This window comes from Vicugna pacos, unplaced genomic scaffold (genome assembly GCF_048564905.1).
Source record: "Vicugna pacos unplaced genomic scaffold, VicPac4 scaffold_104, whole genome shotgun sequence".
NCBI lineage: Eukaryota > Metazoa > Chordata > Mammalia > Artiodactyla > Camelidae > Vicugna > Vicugna pacos.
In genome coordinates, this window is record NW_027328784.1 from 7,678,893 (window position 1) to 7,698,816 (window position 19,924).

Below are 19,924 nucleotides of genomic sequence, written 5' to 3' on the forward strand. Positions count from 1 at the left end.
TCGCAGACAAGACAAGGGAGGGTTTTCGTTGCGTCCGCCTGGCCGCTCCCCTCGCGGGGACGAAGGTGCCTCTTAGCTTTGGCGGGTCAGTATAAGCCGCTGACTCCGATCGGGACCCTGAGGGACCGATACCGCCCTGAGCCGTATGAGGTCACCACGGAACCGCAGGTTGGGACTCACTCGAACTCCGTAGCAGAATGCCGTGGAGCTACAAACTCGAGCCTGATCGCATGCTTCACAGGCCGCTCATTCACTCACACATACACACATACACAGAGGTTAACAACATTCCTCCCACCAATACCAATATCCTATTTCCTGTAGGAGGGGATCAGCCTCCTCTTCTGTCCACTGGGACAGGACCTGATTCCTGACCTGATTCCTGATTTCCCCGTCTGAGTTACCATCAGACGGAGAGCCTGTAGGAGGGGATCAGCCTCCTCTTCTGTCCAATGGGACAGGACCTGATTCCTCCCGGGGGATCCTACCTTGTCCGGACGGCCACCTGGTGAGTCTGTCCGTCCCTCCACGGAGTCTGGCTCTGGTTGTAGCCCAGCCACCCGGGGGGCCGAGTTGCCGTCACGAAAGAGAACCCGGAATACCGTCGGGTGGCGCCACCTCGTTCGCTGCCGGAGTCCCGTCCCCCGGTCGGCCGGAGCCACCAGTCCAGCGGCTCAAGGGGCCGGCGTGGTTGTATCTCACTGGGGCCTCCAGAAATGTTACGGAAATGACAGGCCAGCCAAGAAACAAGCACCACTCGGAGGGTTGGAGTACTCAGATTTATTACGCCGGCGGGCTCAGAGGGGCTTCTGCTCCGAAGCTCTGAGCACCTCCAAGACGTGCACATGAGGTTTTATAGGGTTAATTACAAGTATGGGGCTATTAGCCAATAAGGTTCAAACAACAAAAAGCAAGGAATCAGTACACTGGAGCTTATCAATTTGGAACAGATCACGTTACTGACACTTGTTGAGCTTGGATTTACGAGTTAGCTTGTTAGCCCAGTAAACTGACACTAAACTTTAGATTTACAAGTTAGCCCGGCAGAACTTATATCAGTAAACCGACACTTATCACACTTAGATTTGTGACTTAGCTTGTTAGCCCAGCTGGGCTTTTCCTTCACACTAGAAGTTAAATCTCTTCATCCTGAGCCTCAAGACCTATTGGGGGTTGAATTCTCCACCATTTTGATGTTAATTGCTGTGGTCTTTCTTGAATGGCTTGCTCTGCCCCCTTCCATCCTGTCTCACTGTGATGACACAGAGAGAGCAAAGGCCGGGCCCTGCGTGTGTTCCTGCATTTAACAGCGGGAGATGTGGGGTGGGCTGAGGATGACTCTGAGTGGTGAGAAATATGTTTCAGATTTTCCCACATGAGACATGGGGACCTGCTAGCAGCCATTGCAGATTTATCTCACGGGCATTATCGCTTGTGTTGTTACGGAAACAACAGGCCAGCCAAGAAATAAGCAGCACTCAGAGGGTGGGAGTACTGAGATTTATTATGCCAGCGGGCTCAGAGGGGCTTCTGTTCCCAAGCCCTGAGCACATCCAAGACGTGCACATGAGGTTTTATAGGGTTAATTACAAGTATGGGGCTTTTAGCCAATAAGGCTCGAACAACAAAAAGCAAGGAATCAGTACACTGAAGCTTATCAATTTGGAACAGATCACGTTACTGACAATTGTTGACCTTGGATTTACGAGTTAGCTTGTTAGCCCAGTAAACTGACACTGAACTTCAGATTTACGAGTTAGCCCAGCAAAACTTAGATCAGTAAACCGACACTTATCACACTTAGATTTGTGACTTAGCTTGTTAGCCCAGCTGGGGTTTTTGTTCACAGTGTCACTCATCTTTTCTATTTTCCTTTTATTTTTAAAGTATTTAATCCAAATTTAATATCAGGATTTTTTTGGAAAGAAATTTCTCTTTTTCTTTTCTTTGGGGCTCTTTTGGGGGGTAGGTAATTAGGTATATTTATCTCTTAGTGGAGGCCCTGGGGCTTGAACCCAGGACCCTGTTCACACTAAGCACACGCTCTACCACCTGCCCCATCATCTTTTTCTTTTTGCTTTAGCTGCCAAGAATCTTACAGCTGAATTTCTAGTCCGCCTTTAACACTTGCCCTGACTTCATGGAATCCATTTTTATGAGTTTACCTCCCCCTGGTTTCATTTAAGTATTGAATCTCCATTTTCTCTTCACTCTCAGTTTTGCCTTTTTGTTGTTATGGTTGTTAAGCTGTGTTTAAAAAATTGTTTAATTTCTCTTTTAGCAGGAGGCTGAAGTAAATAAATATGTAAACAAACATCACACTTAAATGCTTTTATATATTCTAAGCTGTTTAGTAGTTAATTAAAAACCAAATTGAATATTAAAGGGATAACATTTTTAAATTATTTTTTAATTTTTTATAAAGACATAGCTGATTTAAAATATATGTTTCAGGTGTACAATAGATGCTCCATTTATAGTTACTGTAAAACATTGTCTGTATTCCCTGTGTTGTAAGATACATCCCTCTAGATTGTTTACATTACATGTTGCAGTTTGTATAAGAAAGTTGGGTAACGCAGAGTCTGGAACGTGGCTGTGTATGACTCAGGTTCACGCTCACCCTGCCTGTCAGAGCTCAGGCCTTCACTCCTTTCTGCAGGGGAGCGAGTGGAGGCAGCTCTCATCAGCGCTGGCACCACACTCTGAGTGGCAGTGACAGCAGTGACTGTGTGTGGACGTGAAAATTGTTGTTCCAAGAGTTTTACATGCTTTTCTGCATTTAATAATTAAAGCCCTCCTGTGAGGAAGGGTTTTAAGTTTTTAATGAATAATACATTTTATTTTGATATTGATAGACTTCAAAACTCCGGAAAATTTACAGGAGTAGTACAATAAATGCTTAGATACAGTTCACCTTAAAGGGCACTATTTGCCCTTTTGTGACGGGCTTATTTTAGCATAAATTTTCAAAGTTCATTCATATTGTAGCCTGAATCAGTACATTATTCTTTTTGTTTGATAATATCCTTTTCCTTTTTTTTCGTTTTTGGTCTATTTAAAAATATTTTCATTGAAGTCTAGTCAGTTTATAGTGTTGCATCAGTTTCTTGTGTACAGCACAAAACTTCAGTTAAATAGGAACATACCTGCATTCATTTTCATATTCTTTTTAAACATAAGTTACTATAAGTTATTAAATATATTCTCCTGTGCTATACAGTATATACTTGCTGTTTATTGTATACATACTCAGCATCTGCAAATCTTGAACTCCCAATTTATTCATTCCACACCCTCTCCCCTCTGGTAACCATAGTTTGGTTTCTATGTCTCTGTGTCTGTTTCTGTTCTGTAGATAAGTTTATCTTTTTGTTCCTTTGTTTTTGTTTGTTTTTTTGTTTTAGATTCCACATGTGAGCGATCTCATATGGTATTTTTCTTTCTCTTTCTGGCTTATTTCACTTAGAATGTCATTCTCCTGGTCCATTCATATTGCTGCAAATGGCATTATTTTATTATTATTTTATTGCTGAATAGTAGTCTATTGGACATATATACTACAACCTCTTTATCCAGTCGTCTGTCAGTGGACATTTAGGTTGTTTCCATGTCTTGATATTGTAAATAATGCTGCTGTGAACATTGGGGTGAAACTGTCTTTTTGAATTACGTTTCCTTTCGGATATATGCCCTGGAGTGGGATTGCTGTGTCATCTGGGCCCGCAAGGTTTTGTCTTTTGAGGAACCTCTATACAGTTTTCCACAATGGCTCCACCAAACTGCATTCCCACCACAGTGTAGGAGTGTTCCCAATTCTCCACAGCCTCTCCAGCATTTAGTGTCTATGAACTTCTGAATGATGGCTATTCTGACTGGTGAAAGGTGATACTTGTTTGCAGTTTTGATTTGCATTTCTCTGATAATGATATTGAGCATTTTTTCATGTGCCTATTGGCCATTTGTATGTCTTCATTGGAGAAATGTTTCTTTAGGTCTTCTGCCCATTTTTGGATTGAATTGTTTGTTTTTCTTTTTTATCAAGTGTAAAAGCTGTTTACATATTCTGGGAATTAAGCCCTTGTCACTTTCATTTAATGCAACTATTTTCTCCCACTCCATAGGTTGTCTTTTTGCTTTAATTTTTGTTTTCTTTTCTGTGCAAAAGCTTGTAAGTTTAATTAGAACCCACTTGTATATTTTTGCTTGTATTTCTATTGCTATAGTAGACTGCTCTTGGAAAATATTGTTGAGATATATGTCAGATGTTTTGCCTATGTCTTCTTCTAAGAGGTTTATAGTGTCTTGTCTACAATTTTTAGTCTTTAAGCCATTTTGAATTCATTTTTTTGTATGTTGTGAGGGGGTAGTCTAACTTCATTGATTTACATGCAGCTGTGCAGTTTTCCCTGCACCATTTGCTGAAGAGGCTGTCTTTGCTCAATTGTATGTTCTCACCTCCTTTGTCAAAGATTCAATTACCAAAAGTTTGTGGGACTATTCTTGGTAATTTTGTTTATCCATTCATTGATGGATGGATATTTTTAGTGACTTTTAGCTACTCTGAATGATACTGCTATGAATATTGATGTGCAAGTTTTTGTGAGAATACATTTCCATTCTGTTGGCTGTACAGTTGGCCCACCATATCTGTAGTTTCCACTTCATGGATCCAGATGGCTGATTGCAAAGGGACTTGATCATCCTTGGATTATGGTATCCAGGGTGGGGGTTCCTGAAACCAACCCCCCGAGGACACTGAAGGATGACTCTACATGTAGGAGTGGAATTGCTCAGCCACATAACTCTAACCTTTTGAGGAAACATCGGGCTCTTCCAAAGAAGCTGCACCATTGCCCCTTTCCAACGGCTGCATATTGAGGGTATCCATTTCTCTGCCTCCTGATTGACACTTGTTATTGTCCATGTTTTGATTATAACCATCCTAGTGAGTTTAAAATGAGATCTCATTTTGATTTTGATTTCGCTAGTGATGCTGACCATCTTTTCAGATGCTTATTGGCCAATTGTGTATCTATTTAAATCCTTGGCAAATTAAAAAATTGGGTCGATTTTCTTTGTATTGTTCAGTTGTAAGCATTTGTTTTATATCCTGGATACTAGTCTCTTATTAGATATATGCTTTGCAAGATTTTTCTCCTATTCTGCAGATTGTCATTTCACTTTAATTTTTTTAAACATTAAAACAATTTCTTTATAGGGGAGGTAATTAGATTTATTCATTTTGTTTTTCTTCCTTAGCACGCACTCTATCATTTGAGCTACCCCTTTCCCCTTTCATTTCACACTCTTGATGTTGTCCTTTGTAACAAATGATTTTAATTTGATGAAGTCCATTTTATCTATTTTGTTTTATCACTTGTGCTCTTGGTATTGTATCTAGGAAGCCATAGCCTATCCTATGACCACAAAGATTCATACTATGTCTTCTTTAAGAAAGTTCATATATTTAGTTTTTACGTTTCTGTCTGTGATCCATTTTGAATTAATATTTGTTATATAAAATACGGGGTCCAGATTCCAGATTCATTCTTTTGCCTTCAGATACCCAGGTGTCTCTGCTCCATTTGTTGGATAGACTATACTTTCAATGGAGTGTTGTTGGCACATTTCTGGAAAACTGACTGTAAATGTAAGTTTCCCCCCAGGATTTTTTATTGTGTCTCATAGATTTCTGCATCCAAACTTATGACAGAAGCATAATGACTTGAGTGCTATAGATTTGCTGTAACCTTTGAGTGAGTCCTCCAAATTTGCTCTTCTTTTTCAAGATTGTTTTGGCTGACCTGGGTCCCTTGCTTTCAATATGAATTTTGGGATCAGTTTTTCAATTTTTGCAAAGAAGTCAGCTGGAATTTTGATAGGGATTCCATTAAATATGTAGATTACTTTGGGAAGTCTTAACATTTTTAACAATATTTTCTACCATTGCATGATCATGGGATGCCTTCCATATATGAAGATATTTTAAAATTTTTTTGGTGATACTTCAAAATATTCAATGTACAAATCTTGTAAACTTTTGTTAAATGTATCTCTCATTTTATTTTTTATGCAGTTGTAAATGGAACGGCTTAGCTTCATAAGGGTGGGACTATATATATCAATTTATTTATTTCTAGGATTCCTACATAGCAAATACACTAGGTTTATATTTGCTACATTGATCTATCCACAATTCTTCCCACCCCCGTGTCATAAGAAACCAAGACCCAGCTTAAGCCATCTGAACACCTATGTGGAAGTGAGAAATGAGACTTTGGGTGGGGTTTGTGTAGATGATACTGAGATCTTATTCAGGATGGCTTCATCTTAATTTCTTTTAAACAATCCTTTCAGAGTACATAGTCAGATACATTAGGAAAATGCTGTTTTGATGTGCGGAGGAGCTAAGACTATAATTTTCAAGTAATTTCTAGTGAGAGTGTTGTACTTGAAACATAATTTGCATCAATCTTTGAAGATTTATGTTTCAGGAGCTTTGAGTAAATAATACCTGTCTTTATTCAATAACTACAACTAAATGCTCAAGCAACATGTAAGAGTTTGAGCAAACTGCTCCCGCCCCGTAGTGCTGGTTGGTTGCAGCTGTAACTGGAGTCAGCGCTTACCTCGCCCAGTACACTTGTGCTGATCTGCTCAAAACAGTTCGTCCAACAGTTTGTCGGTAGTCTTTTAGACAAAGCCATAAAGCATTGATTTAAGGTTGCTGGAATGTAATCTATTCTTATTAATATTAAGTAAGCACATATTGAGTACTTACTGTATGTTGGGAATTGTCCCTCAGCCTCACATGAATATTACTTCTAATAAAACCTCTCATATTTCCCTGTTATTTGCACTTTACAGATAAGGAGACTGAGGATTAGGTCTTCTCTCTTTTGGGGGGAGCTCATTATCAATGATGGGAAGTTGTAAGGAAAAAGATATTGATTCATCCAGAGAAAATATTTTTCTGAGATTCAGTATTGAAGAAGGTAACCACTGAAGAGGGTGATCATTGTTTGAGTGAGACGAGCCCCGGGTTGTACGGAGTCAGCATCCCTGTCCTGGACGCTGCACGTGTAGAGCTGCGTGGTGGGTGAGGCGGCGCGGCCACGCAGGGAAAGCGGATGCCGGGCCGTTGGGCTGTGCTCAGGCCCGGTGGGGCTTTCTCCTAAGAGCAGTGGACCGTCATTGACAGATTTTAAGTAGGCTAGTGCGATGCTCTCGTAGATCACTTTTGTCTTGTAGAATGCTTAGAAACATTTAGAAGGCTCGGCAGGAGGTGATGTGATGAGTCAGAGTAGGGTGGCTGCGAGGTGTAGCAGTGTTCAATTTTCAAGTGATTTTCAGTCCCAGGTTTGTGGCTCAGTAGCCGTGTCACTTTGGATGACACACCCAAGGAAGTGAAACAATTTATCTAATCAATAGAAGCAGTGATGTACCGAACTCCCAGGACTGCTGTGTAGATCCAGTGAGATAACGTGTGCACAGTGTGCAGCATGGTCCCCAGCACAGAGTCAGTGCTGAGGGAGTGCCAGTGAGTACCTGGTAGGACAGGTGTGGGTGGTGGATCTCGTTGACTGAGGAAATTTGCCCCTGAAGGAGGGGTCTTGTCACATCTGTGAGTGATTGGCCTGAGCTGGGAGAGGCAGGGAGACCTTGCCCCCGACCAAGGGCCCTGGGCAGGATGGCTATGGGAGGAACACCGTGAAGTTAGCTCTTTGCAGGTGGAGTTGGAGGTGCCCTTGAGACATCTAAGTGCAGTGTCACAATCACAGAAGTGGTCTGATCCCGGGCTGTGCATTTTCCTGCTGAGATATTGATCTCTGAACGCGAAGACATACTTTACAGGACAAGTGAATAGTAGTATCATCTCTCATCAAAGCTCACATCTCTTTATTCATCACTCACTTTGCTAATTGGGTACTTACAGAACACACTTCACTGTCCTCCCCTGGGCTCAGGCTCCACAGAAAAGAGCTGGTGAGTCTCCCTCTTTTCCAGAAGAAGACACACTTAGCTGGTAGACTTCTATACCTCGCCAGACTTAGAATTTTAGGTTGTTGATTTAATTCTATTTTCTGTTGGTCATCTCCTGACAGGAGAGACGTTTTACCTCATGGTCAGGTTTCAATTAGCTGTTACTGAGAATTGCTGGTCTGATCCATAGTGTATTTATTCTATTAACTTTGTAGAGTACTTATCATTTTTCTGTCTTTGCTCTTTAATTTTGTTTGCCCCTTCAATTTTCTATCTTATTTGGGACCTTATTTTATTTTTTAATTAAAAAATGTCTATTAGCAGTTAACAAAACAAAAGCAAAGAAAAAATGCACATGATAGCTAAATTTAGAAAATATCTTGTGTGTTTTCTGTCTCAGCAATGGAGGGTTCTAGAAACTCGTGAAAAGCTTCATTACATAAGTTCCTTTAAATTCTGATTAAGAAATAAAACCTTCCTTCCTCATCTTTCAAGCTGCACAGCTAATTGTCAAGAAAGTGAGGGGAAATTCTCAGAAGCCAAGACAAACCAGAAAGCAGGGATTCTGGGAGATACGTGAGCCTTAGAAGCCCTGGGGTGCCGGTTGGCTCCTGAACTGAGTTTCAGTTGCCCTGGCAGGAGGGCAGGAGGTGAGCCTGTGGCCTCTCACACTGGGAGTTGGATGGCTGTTCTTATATAAGGCCAAACACATCCTGAGAATCCTGCTTTATAAAAGGTTGAATTAGAAAGAAAAGAATAAAAGCATTCCTCAAGGCAAGGAAGTAAGGAAAGTAAAATTTTTTGGAAGCGGGAAAAATAACATATCCAAAGTAAGGATTTAGTTTAAAGCTGTTCTGGCATGAGAGTGACCACAAACCCATGGCAGAAAATCACAGCTCCTCCCGGAAAGAGAAGGTGTGTTTTGAATGAATCAGTGGACAGCCATTCTGAAAAAGGCCTCCAGAGTCTTCTGGATCAAGATACTGGACTCAAACACCTCCCTTCCATGGTCTCATTTAAATAACCAGAAAGGTTTTAAAGGAAAGAAGCCATAATCATAGTTCTATTTATTGACATTACTTTATGCTAGGAATTCAAAGGTGACTATGGAGTTGTCTCCTCTTTTATGGACCTTACTTTCTATTTGACATAGTTGGGGAACTTGGTGGAGGGTGGTGTTAGTATGTTGCAATTAACCAGGAGAGGAGTTTAAGAAAGCAGTGAAGGGTTGGTGACATTTTTCGCTGAGGACAGTCCTGTTCAGTTGGCTTGTAATTACAGGCTCGTTGAGTTGTCACTGGAGGGAATTAATCTTAAGGTATTTGGACTTAGCTCAGGCCTCTTCAGAATGGACAAGTGAACCTGGAGAAAGACAGTCAAATCTGTGCAGACATTGAAGTTCACTTCAACATGTGGTATCCATGAGCCAAAGATAGGACTAGTAGGCAGCACTTCTTGAGGACAGAGGAGTGGTTTTTAAGGTTCTTCAAGAATGAATCCCAAGGTACCGGGATGGCCAGTTGTCAAACTGTGACTTTGCTCTTTGGACGGTGTATCCACCAAGGGTATTGGCCGTTTATAAGTTTCCATTTCTCCTTAATACATGTCAGGTTATGAGGACGTGGGCATAAACGTTTCACACCTTGTCAAGGTGACTTTGGGTACCTGCCTAGAATCATGGGCACAGTTGCGGCTGCGTCATACATCTTGCCGCACATCCCGCTCCCCGGCTCCGTGATCACGGCAGAGTGGTTCCTTATTGAGCTGTCCATCTCCTCTGTGACATCGTAACCAAACAAAAGATTGGAGAGTATTAGCTTGGCTTTTTTCTTTTCTAACATTCCCTTCAAATTATGATGACTGATAGTGGACCCAGTTACGTTTGCAGATGATTTACAAGTAGGGCTGTCAGTACAAACCTTGTAATCCCCGCTGTGTGATCTAGAGAAGAAAGTTACACTCTTTCCAAATTGTTTTGATGCACTTATGTGGGAAAATGATGTATGTTTGAATATGTATTTCCTCTCTTACTCATCATGGCTAGAGATGAATATTTGTAGACATGGAATGAGTACTCTGTATTTGAACTGTATGGTCCCCTAAATTCTCCCCAGCTTTTTAAAGTCATCACTGGAGTGCTACCTCCAGAGTGCCGCAAAGCATCCAACACTGCCTGCTCTTCGGACACTGTAAGTTTCCAAGTTGGAGAAGGCTGCTGGCTGGTGAGGCAATCTCTCGCACATCTCTGGTTGGGTGATGTGAGCTGAGAACACAAGAATTGGCAGACAGTAACTAACCACGATCACGTCCATTTCTGGAACACTCATGGAGGATTTTACACCTATGCTAGTGGAATACGTTATTTCATTTAGTTTTCCCAAAAATCATAATTAGATTTTATCACCTGTATTAAAAAGGAAACTGTCAAAGCGAGTGACGTGCAGACTTTGGACTGGAACACGGGTCTTTCTGATCCCTGTCTCTGTTCCCTCCCCGGCCTATCCTTGCAAATGACCAGGAGACTCTTCCTCTGTCTTGAGTTTCCCTCTGATGTTACCGCTCTCTTTGTTTCTAAGAGAGGAAAACAAGTCTAAACTTACTTTCCAGTTGGAAATGGAATGGAGAGTTAACGTTGGAAGCCGGGAGAATCTGTCCTGTGATGAAGTGGTCTCCGAGCCACTTCCACTGGGATGTCACATCACTGTCTGGGCCCCTTGCTCAGCCTGTGCACAGGTGACAGCGCAGTTGTGCCGAGCAGTCCTCCCGGACAGGGCAGTGGGTTGGAAATGAGTTTGGGGATTTGGTTTCATTACACAAGTTCCTGAGGGCCTTGACCTGGCACTTCGAGTGGGAGCATTCCCTGTCCCACAGACTGTGCTCTGGGCCCGTGCAGACCTGACGTGGCCTCAGCCTGAGTCTCAGGGCCCGTGGTGATGAGGAGCATTTTAGCCCAGGGTCTGCCGGAGGCTCTGAGAATACTGGGCTGTGGGACTATGTCCAGGATGATAATAATTCCTCCCCGAGTTTCAGATTTCCTTGCCTGTGAGCCGGGGTAGTAGTTGTTTCTGAGATGATTGTAATGATTCAGTAATGGGCGCAGCGTGTGCTGACAGGTAGCTGGGTGCTTTAGGAGCAGAAGTCGCAATCACTCTGTCAGCCTCTCCCTGTGCGCTCTGTGCTTTGAGAAGTTGTGTGTTTGGTGAAAGTCCCGCCCAGACCCTAGGGTCTAGATGAACTGTTGTTCCTTTACTTTCCCTTCCTTTTCCTCTTTCCCTTCTCTGTGTCCCATGTTTAGGTAGCAGATTCCTCTATTTCAGGGAATACGGGCTTTTCTAGTAAAGGGACAGGTGGAATGCGGAGAGGTGGGGCCCAGAGGGGGTCTGGAGTGTCTGCACAGTGCTGCTTCCCTGCGTTTCTGCATCCGGTCCCATCAGTGCACTAAGTCAGCCTTCCTCTTCCTTCCTGTGTCATCGGGTCTCTGTTTTAAGGGAAAACCATTTTTATGGGTCTTTTTTCACTTACGTGTTTCATTCAGATGCTTGTTGCTTTTCTCCCTGTGCTTCAGCGTTCCGAGGAGAAAATTCAGCCGTGCAGCATCCTCTCCGAGCTCTACGAGTTGATCGGCTTCCACTGCAAGTCCACCTTCTTCAAGCGGGTGGCCCCCGTGCGGCACGCGGCCCCCGGCATCCCGGAGCCTGGCGGGAAGGCCTGCTCCCGACTCCTCCTGCAGACGCTTCCTGGCTACAGTCTGTCACTGGACTTGCAGGACTTCAGCAAATGTGTTGGAACTAAAACATTGCTTCAGCCCCATTAACCATGCCTGGTTTGGGCCCTGCTGTCCTGCCTCATCAGGGTGAATCTTGATTCATTTAGAACAGGGCTCAGCAGACTTTTCCTTTCAAGGGCTTGGGGGTAAATATTTCAGGGTCTGAAAACCTCCTGATCTCTGGTGCAGCTGCTCAGCTCTACTGTTTAGATGCCAGAACAGCCAGATAGTCCACACACCCATAGAGCTTTATTAACAGCGGTGGCTGGGGCTGGATTGGGTGTATGAACTGCAGTTTGCCCCCACAGCCTCCTCAATATTGACACCTGCACCAGAGTGTACATTTGTGACAATGGGTGAACCTACACTGACATGTCATCATCACCCATAGCCCATAGTTGACACTAGGATTTACACATTGTGTTGTGCACTCTGTGGGTTTGGACAGATGTACAATGACATGTATCCACCATCACAGCATCATACAGAGTCGTGTGTCTTAGTGACCTTAAAATGCTCCGTGCTGCACCTCATTCATTGCTCTTTCCCCTCTAGCCTCTGGCAGCCACTGATCTTTCAGTCTCTGTGTTTTTCCCTTTCCCAGAACACCATACAGTTGGAATCAGACAGTTGCTGAAACTTCCCAGATTGGCTTCTTTCACTTGGTAATATGCATTTAAGGTTCCTCCATGTCTTTTCATTCCTTGATAACTCATTTCATTTTAGCACCAAATAATAGTCCATTTTCTGGCGGGACCACAGTTTATTTATCCATTCACCTACTGAAGAAGAGCTTAGTTGCTTCTGAATCCTGTTGAGTATGAATAAAGCTGCTATTAACATCTGTATGCAGATTTGTGTGTGAACATAAGTTTCCATTTCATCGAGTAAACACCAAGGAGCACAGTTGCCGGATCATATGTTAGAATTACGTCTAGCTCTGTAAAAAATTGCCAGACCGTCTTCCAAAGTACCTGGGCCATTTTTCATTCCCACCAACAATGCATTATAATTTCTGGTGCTCCACATCCTCACCAGCATTCGGTGCTGTCAGTGTTCTGCATTTTGGCAGTTCTGACAGGTGTGCAGTGGTATCTCGCTGTTTCAGTCTGCATCCCCTTGATGACAGGTGCTGTGGAGCATCTTTCCAAAGGCTTCTTTGGCATCCAGATTTCTTCTTTGATGAGGTGTGTGTTCAGGCATTTTGCTCATTTTTTAATCAGGTTATTCATCCTTCTTGTTGAGTGTAAAGAAATTTTGGTATATTCTGGATTTCAGCCCTTTATCAGTGTGTCCCTGCCCTTCACCTTCAGTGCCAGAGTTGTCCTTTGGGTCTCAGTGGAGTGTCAGATCTTCAAAGAGATTCCCTGTCTTCCCTCAGCCTAAATACTGTCCTTGTATTTTTCACTATCAGTGACTCATTTTGTTCTTTTTAAATAGCATTTCCCATAATTTGTAAGTATATTAAAGACAAAAGGGCAATGATTGAACACCGCCTGCCCCACCAGGCTGTGTGCCCTGTGAGAGCAGAGGCCCTGTCCCCACTCACCGTTTCCCATGACAGCACATGGCACATGTCCATGTAAAAGTGTGTAACGTGGGGCCAAACCTGATGAGCAGCTATGACGACATGTGTTGTCTACCATTTATTGAGTAGACTTTGTTTCTGATCTTAATTATTAAATCATATGAATGAAACTTGGTTGTTTTGAAAAATAAAACAACAAAGCACACCTCAATGTGATTGGTAATTTCTACTTAGATTTCTGACCCAGGAGGGGATGTTCACCATCATTTTGTGGAGGAGGTTGGGAAGGTAAAGTAAGAGAGTGAGATCAAATAAAGTAAAAATGATAACAGTCAGTTGGCTTTATTTTCACTGAAATAAAAGTTATTTTAAACCCTATCTCAGCTGTTGTCCTGTTGTTTTAAACATTTCTCATAGAATTAAAAGGAAGCCCACTAAACCCTGAAAGGGAAACTGTGTGCTCAGGTCCTGAAAATTGCTTATGTCTATTTCTTGAGATACAAATTTCCCTGCTGGTTACAGAAATACGAGGCGGGAACACAACAGTGCACTGCATGTGTCTGCCGGCTTCACGGGCTGCTCAGTGTCAATTTCATTTTCTTGGGTTGCAGTTTAGGACGGATTTCCATGAGAAATATTGCTCAGATTTTCCTAAATGAAGGATTGAATTTTCCACAGGAAATATTATGAAACAGAGTGACAAGGCACAAGGGTTTCCCATAAAGGAATAGTTGATATAATAAACTCTCACTATGGTGAATATTTTTAATAAAAGCAAGTTGAAAATTTTATCACTAGGTCAAATGGCACAAATCCGTCTGAAGAAAAAAGATTCAAATTTAATAGAAGAAGTGGTTTGAATCAAGTAGAAATTATGATTACTACACAATTTGTTGTAAGAACTTATACTCAGTCTTATCATAATTGCCGGTGGTAGGAAGTGGATCATTATTTATTTATTAAAAAAAATTCACAAGGTGCTATTTGCCCCATTCTTGATGCGGCAGTCCTGTGGTTAGTTAAGTTGGGACATTTAGGAAACTTAGCTAGGTTTTCCGGACATTGATTTCAGCCACTTTATATTAACTACAATCTCTTCTTTTGTGTCGGCATATGGTCCATACATAAATATGGGGAGGAACAACTTCCAACTCGGTTTTAGAGTGCAAACCGCAGGAAATTCAAACCTGCACTAGGAAACAAACTGAGAAACCACAGTGAGGGTTTCTCCTGCAACCCGTTCCCTTTGTGCTGGATGAACGAACGTCTCTCCACATGCTCAGGTCTGAGAGATAAGTGTGTGTGAAAGCCGTCCTTCACCTAGCTTGAAGGGAACACAAAGTTTCTTTTCAGTTGCCAACTCCACTCCATACATATATATGGGGAGGTACAAGCTCCAACTCGGTTTTACAGTGAAAACGGCAGGCACTTCAAACCGGCACTAGAAAAACAGACTGAGAAACCAGAGTAAGGGTTTCTCCTGCAACCCGTTCCCTTTGTGCTGGGTGAACGAACGTCTCTCCACATGCTCAGTTCTGAGAGATAAGTGTGTGTGAAAGCCGTCCTTCACCTAGCTTGAAGGGAACACAAAGTTTCTTTTCAGTTGCCAACTCCACTCCATACATATATATGGGGAGGTACAAGCTCCAACTCGGTTTTACAGTGAAAACGGCAGGCACTTCAAACCGGCACTAGGAAACAGACTGAGAAACCAGAGTAAGGGTTTCTCCTGCAACCCATTCCCTTTGTGCTGGATGAACGAACGTCTCTCCACATGCTCAGTTCTGAGAGATAAGTGTGTGTGAAAGCCGTCCTTCACCTAGCTTGAAGGGAACACAAAGTTTCTTTTCAGTTGCCAACTCCACTCCATACATATATATGGGGAGGTACAAGCTCCAACTCGGTTTTACAGTGAAAACGGCAGGCACTTCAAACCGGCACTAGGAAACCGACTGAGAATCCAGAGTAAGGGTTTCTCCTGCAACCCGTTCCCTTTGTGCTGGATGAACGAACGTCTCTCCACATGCTCAGTTCTGAGAGATAAGTGTGTGTGAAAGCCGTCCTTCACCTAGCTTGAAGGGAACACAAAGTTTCTTTTCAGTTGCCAACTCCACTCCATACATATATATGGGGAGGTACAAGCTCCAACTCGGTTTTACAGTGAAAACGGCAGGCACTTCAAACCGGCACTAGAAAAACAGACTGAGAAACCACAGTAAGGGTTTCTCCTGCAACCCGTTCCCTTTGTGCTGGATGAACGAACGTCTCTCCACATGCTCAGGTCTGAGAGATAAGTGTGTGTGAAAGCCGTCCTTCACCTAGCTTGAAGGGAACACAAAGTTTCTTTTCAGTTGCCAACTCCACTCCATACATATATATGGGGAGGTACAAGCTCCAACTCGGTTTTACAGTGAAAACGGCAGGCACTTCAAACCGGCACTAGGAAACCGACTGAGAAACCAGAGTAAGGGTTTCTCCTGCAACCCGTTCCCTTTGTGCTGGATGAACGAACGTCTCTCCACATGCTCAGTTCTGAGAGATAAGTGTGTGTGAAAGCCGTCCTTCACCTAGCTTGAAGGGAACACAAAGTTTCTTTTCAGTTGCCAACTCCACTCCATACATATATATGGGGAGGTACAAGCTCCAACTCGGTTTTACAGTGAAAACGGCAGGCACTTCAAACCGGCACTAGGAAACAGACTGAGAAACCAGAGTAAGGGTTTCTCCTGCAACCCGTTCCCTTTGTGCTGGATGAACGAACGTCTCTCCACATGCTCAGTTCTGAGAGATAAGTGTGTGTGAAAGCCGTCCTTCACCTAGCTTGAAGGGAACACAAAGTTTCTTTTCAGTTGCCAACTCCACTCCATACATATATATGGGGAGGTACAAGCTCCAACTCGGTTTTACAGTGAAAACGGCAGGCACTTCAAACCGGCACTAGGAAACAGACTGAGAAACCAGAGTAAGGGTTTCTCCTGCAACCCGTTCCCTTTGTGCTGGATGAACGAACGTCTCTCCACATGCTCAGTTCTGAGAGATAAGTGTGTGTGAAAGCCGTCCTTCACCTAGCTTGAAGGGAACACAAAGTTTCTTTTCAGTTGCCAACTCCACTCCATACATATATATGGGGAGGTACAAGCTCCAACTCGGTTTTACAGTGAAAACGGCAGGCACTTCAAACCGGCACTAGGAAACAGACTGAGAAACCAGAGTAAGGGTTTCTACTGCAACCCGTTCCCTTTGTGCTGGATGAACGAACGTCTCTCCACATGCTCAGTTCTGAGAGATAAGTGTGTGTGAAAGCCGTCCTTCACCTAGCTTGAAGGGAACACAAAGTTTCTTTTCAGGTGCCAACTCTACTCCATACATATATATGGGGAGGTACAAGCTCCAACTCGGTTTTACAGTGAAAACGGCAGGCACTTCAAACCGGCACTAGGAAACCGACTGAGAATCCAGAGTAAGGGTTTCTCCTGCAACACGTTCCCTTTGTGCTGGATGAACGAACGTCTCTCCACATGCTCAGTTCTGAGAGATAAGTGTGTGTGAAAGCCGTCCTTCACCTAGCTTGAAAGGAACACAAAGTTTCTTTTCAGTTGCCAACTCCACTCCATACATATATATGGGGAGGTACAAGCTCCAACTCGGTTTTACAGTGAAAACGGCAGGCACTTCAAACCGGCACTAGGAAACAGACTGAGAAACCAGAGTAAGGGTTTCTCCTGCAACCCGTTCCCTTTGTGCTGGATGAACGAACGTCTCTCCACATGCTCAGTTCTGAGAGATAAGTGTGTGTGAAAGCCGTCCTTCACCTAGCTTGAAGGGAACACAAAGTTTCTTTTCAGTTGCCAACTCCACTCCATACATATATATGGGGAGGTACAAGCTCCAACTCGGTTTTACAGTGAAAACGGCAGGCATTTCAAACCGGCACTAGGAAACAGACTGAGAAACCAGGGTAAGGGTTTCTCCTGCAACCCGTTCCCTTTGTGCTGGATGAACGAACGTCTCTCCACATGCTCAGTTCTGAGAGATAAGTGTGTGTGAAAGCCGTCCTTCACCTAGCTTGAAGGGAACACAAAGTTTCTTTTCAGTTGCCAACTCCACTCCATACATATATACGGGGAGGTACAAGCTCCAACTCGGTTTTACAGTGAAAACGGCAGGCACTTCAAACCGGCACTAGGAAACAGACTGAGAAACCAGAGTAAGGGTTTCTCCTGCAACCCGTTGCCTTTGTGCTGGATGAACGATGGTCTCTCCACATACTCAGGTCTGAGAGATAAATGAGTATGAAAGCCGACCTTCACCTAGCTTGAAGGGAACACAAAGTTTCTTTTCATTTGCAAACCCCACTCCATATATATTTATGGGGAGGTACAAGCTCCAACTCGGTTTTACAGTGAAAACGGCAGGCACTTCATACCGGCACTAAGAAACCGACTGAGAATCCAGAGAAAGGGTTTCTCCTGCAACCCGTTCCCTTTGGCCTGGATGAACGAACGTCTCTCCACATGCTCAGTTCTGAGAGATAAGTGTGTGTGAAAGCCGTCCTTCACCTAGCTTGAAGGGAACACAAAGTTTCTTTCCAGTTGCCAACTCCACTCCATACATATATATGGGGAGGTACAAGCACCAACTCGGTTTTACAGTGAAAACGGCAGGCACTTCAAACCGGCACTAGGAAACAGACTGAGAAACCAGAGTAAGGGTTTCTCCTGCAACCCGTTCCCTTTGTGCTGGATGAAAGAACGTCTCTCCACATGCTCAGGTCTGAGAGATAAGTGTGTGTGAAAGCCGTCCTTCACCTAGCTTGAAGGGAACACAAAGTTTCTTTTCAGTTGCCAACTCCACTCCATACATATATATGGGGAGGTACAAGCTCCAACTCGGTTTTACAGTGAAAACGGCAGGCACTTCAAACCGGCACTAGGAAACAGACTGAGAAACCAGAGTAAGGGTTTCCCTGAAATCCTTTCCCTTTGTGCTGGATGAACGAACGTCTCTCCACATGCTCAGTTCTGAGAGGTAAGTGTGTGTGAAAGCCGTCCTTCACCTAGCTTGAAGGGAACACAAAGTTTCTTTTCAGTTGCCAACTCCACTCCATACATATATATGGGGAGGTACAAGCTCCAACTCGGTTTTACAGTGAAAACGGCAGGCACTTCAAACCGGCACTAGGAAACAGACTGAGAAACCAGAGTAAGGGTTTCTCCTGCAACCCGTTCCCTTTGTGCTGGATGAACGAACGTCTCTCCACATGCTCAGTTCTGAGAGATAAGTGTGTGTGAAAGCCGTCCTTCACCTAGCTTGAAGGGAACACAAAGTTTCTTTTCAGTTGCCAACTCCACTCCATACATATATATGGGGAGGTACAAGCTCCAACTCGGTTTTACAGTGAAAACGGCAGGCACTTCAAACCGGCACTAGGAAACAGACGGAGAAACCAGAGTAAGGGTTTCTCCTGCAACCCGTTCCCTTTGTGCTGGATGAAGGAACGTCTCTCCACATGCTCAGTTCTGAGAGATAAGTGTGTGTGAAAGCCGTCCTTCACCTAGCTTGAAGGGAACACAAAGTTTCTTTTCAGTTGCCAACTCCACTCCATACATATATATGGGGAGGTACAAGCTCCAAATCGGTTTTAGAGTGAAAACGGCAGGCACTTCAATCCGGCGCTAGGAAACAGACTGAGAAACCAGAGTAAGGGTTTCTCCTGCAACCCGTTGCCTTTGTGCTGGATGAACGAAGGTCTCTCCACATACTCAGGTCTGAGAGATAAATGAGTGTGAAAGCCGACCTTCACCTAGCTTGAAGGGAACACAAAGTTTCTTTTCATTTGCAAACCCCACTCCATATATATATATGGGGAGGTACAAGCTCCAACTCGGTTTTACAGTGAAAACGGCAGGCACTTCAAACCGGCACTAAGAAACAGACTTAGAAACCAGAGTAAGGTTTTCTCCTGCAACCCGTTCCCTTTGTGCTGGATGAACGAACGTCTCTCCACATGCTCAGTTCTGAGAGATAAGTGTGTGTGAAAGCCGTCCTTCACCTAGCTTGAAGGGAACACAAAGTTTCTTTTCAGTTGCCAACTCCACTCCATACATATATATGGGGAGGTACAAGCTCCAACTCGGTTTTACAGTGAAAACGGCAGGCACTTCAAACCGGCACTAGGAAACCGACTGAGAAACCAGAGTAAGGGTTTCTCCTGCAACCCGTTCCCTTTGTGCTGGATGAACGAACGTCTCTCCACATGCTCAGTTCTGAGAGATAAGTGTGTGTGAAAGCCGTCCTTCACCTAGCTTGAAGGGAACACAAAGTTTCTTTTCAGTTGCCAACTCCACTCCATACATATATATGGGGAGGTACAAGCTCCAACTCGGTTTTACAGTGAAAACGGCAGGCACTTCAAACCGGCACTAGGAAACAGACTGAGAAACCAGAGTAAGGGTTTCTCCTGCAACCCGTTCCCTTTGTGCTGGATGAACGAACGTCTCTCCACATGCTCAGTTCTGAGAGATAAGTGTGTGTGAAAGCCGTCCTTCACCTAGCTTGAAGGGAACACAAAGTTTCTTTCCAGTTGCCAACTCCACTCCATACATATATATGGGGAGGTACAAGCACCAACTCGGTTTTACAGT

The 19,924-nt window shown here is 43.7% G+C and overlaps 1 protein-coding gene across 1 annotated transcript in view; it reads left to right on the forward strand.

The window, feature by feature from the left end:
* LOC140694807 (uncharacterized) overlaps positions 1-11,783 on the forward strand; it is a 134,713-nt gene extending 122,930 nt beyond the window's left edge. Inside the window, exon 15 of the mRNA XM_072957866.1 lies at positions 11,552-11,783. The gene's annotated coding sequence lies outside the window, so the exon portion shown is untranslated. The remainder of the gene's footprint in view (positions 1-11,551) is intronic.
* Positions 11,784-19,924: the final 8,141 nt, after the last annotated feature.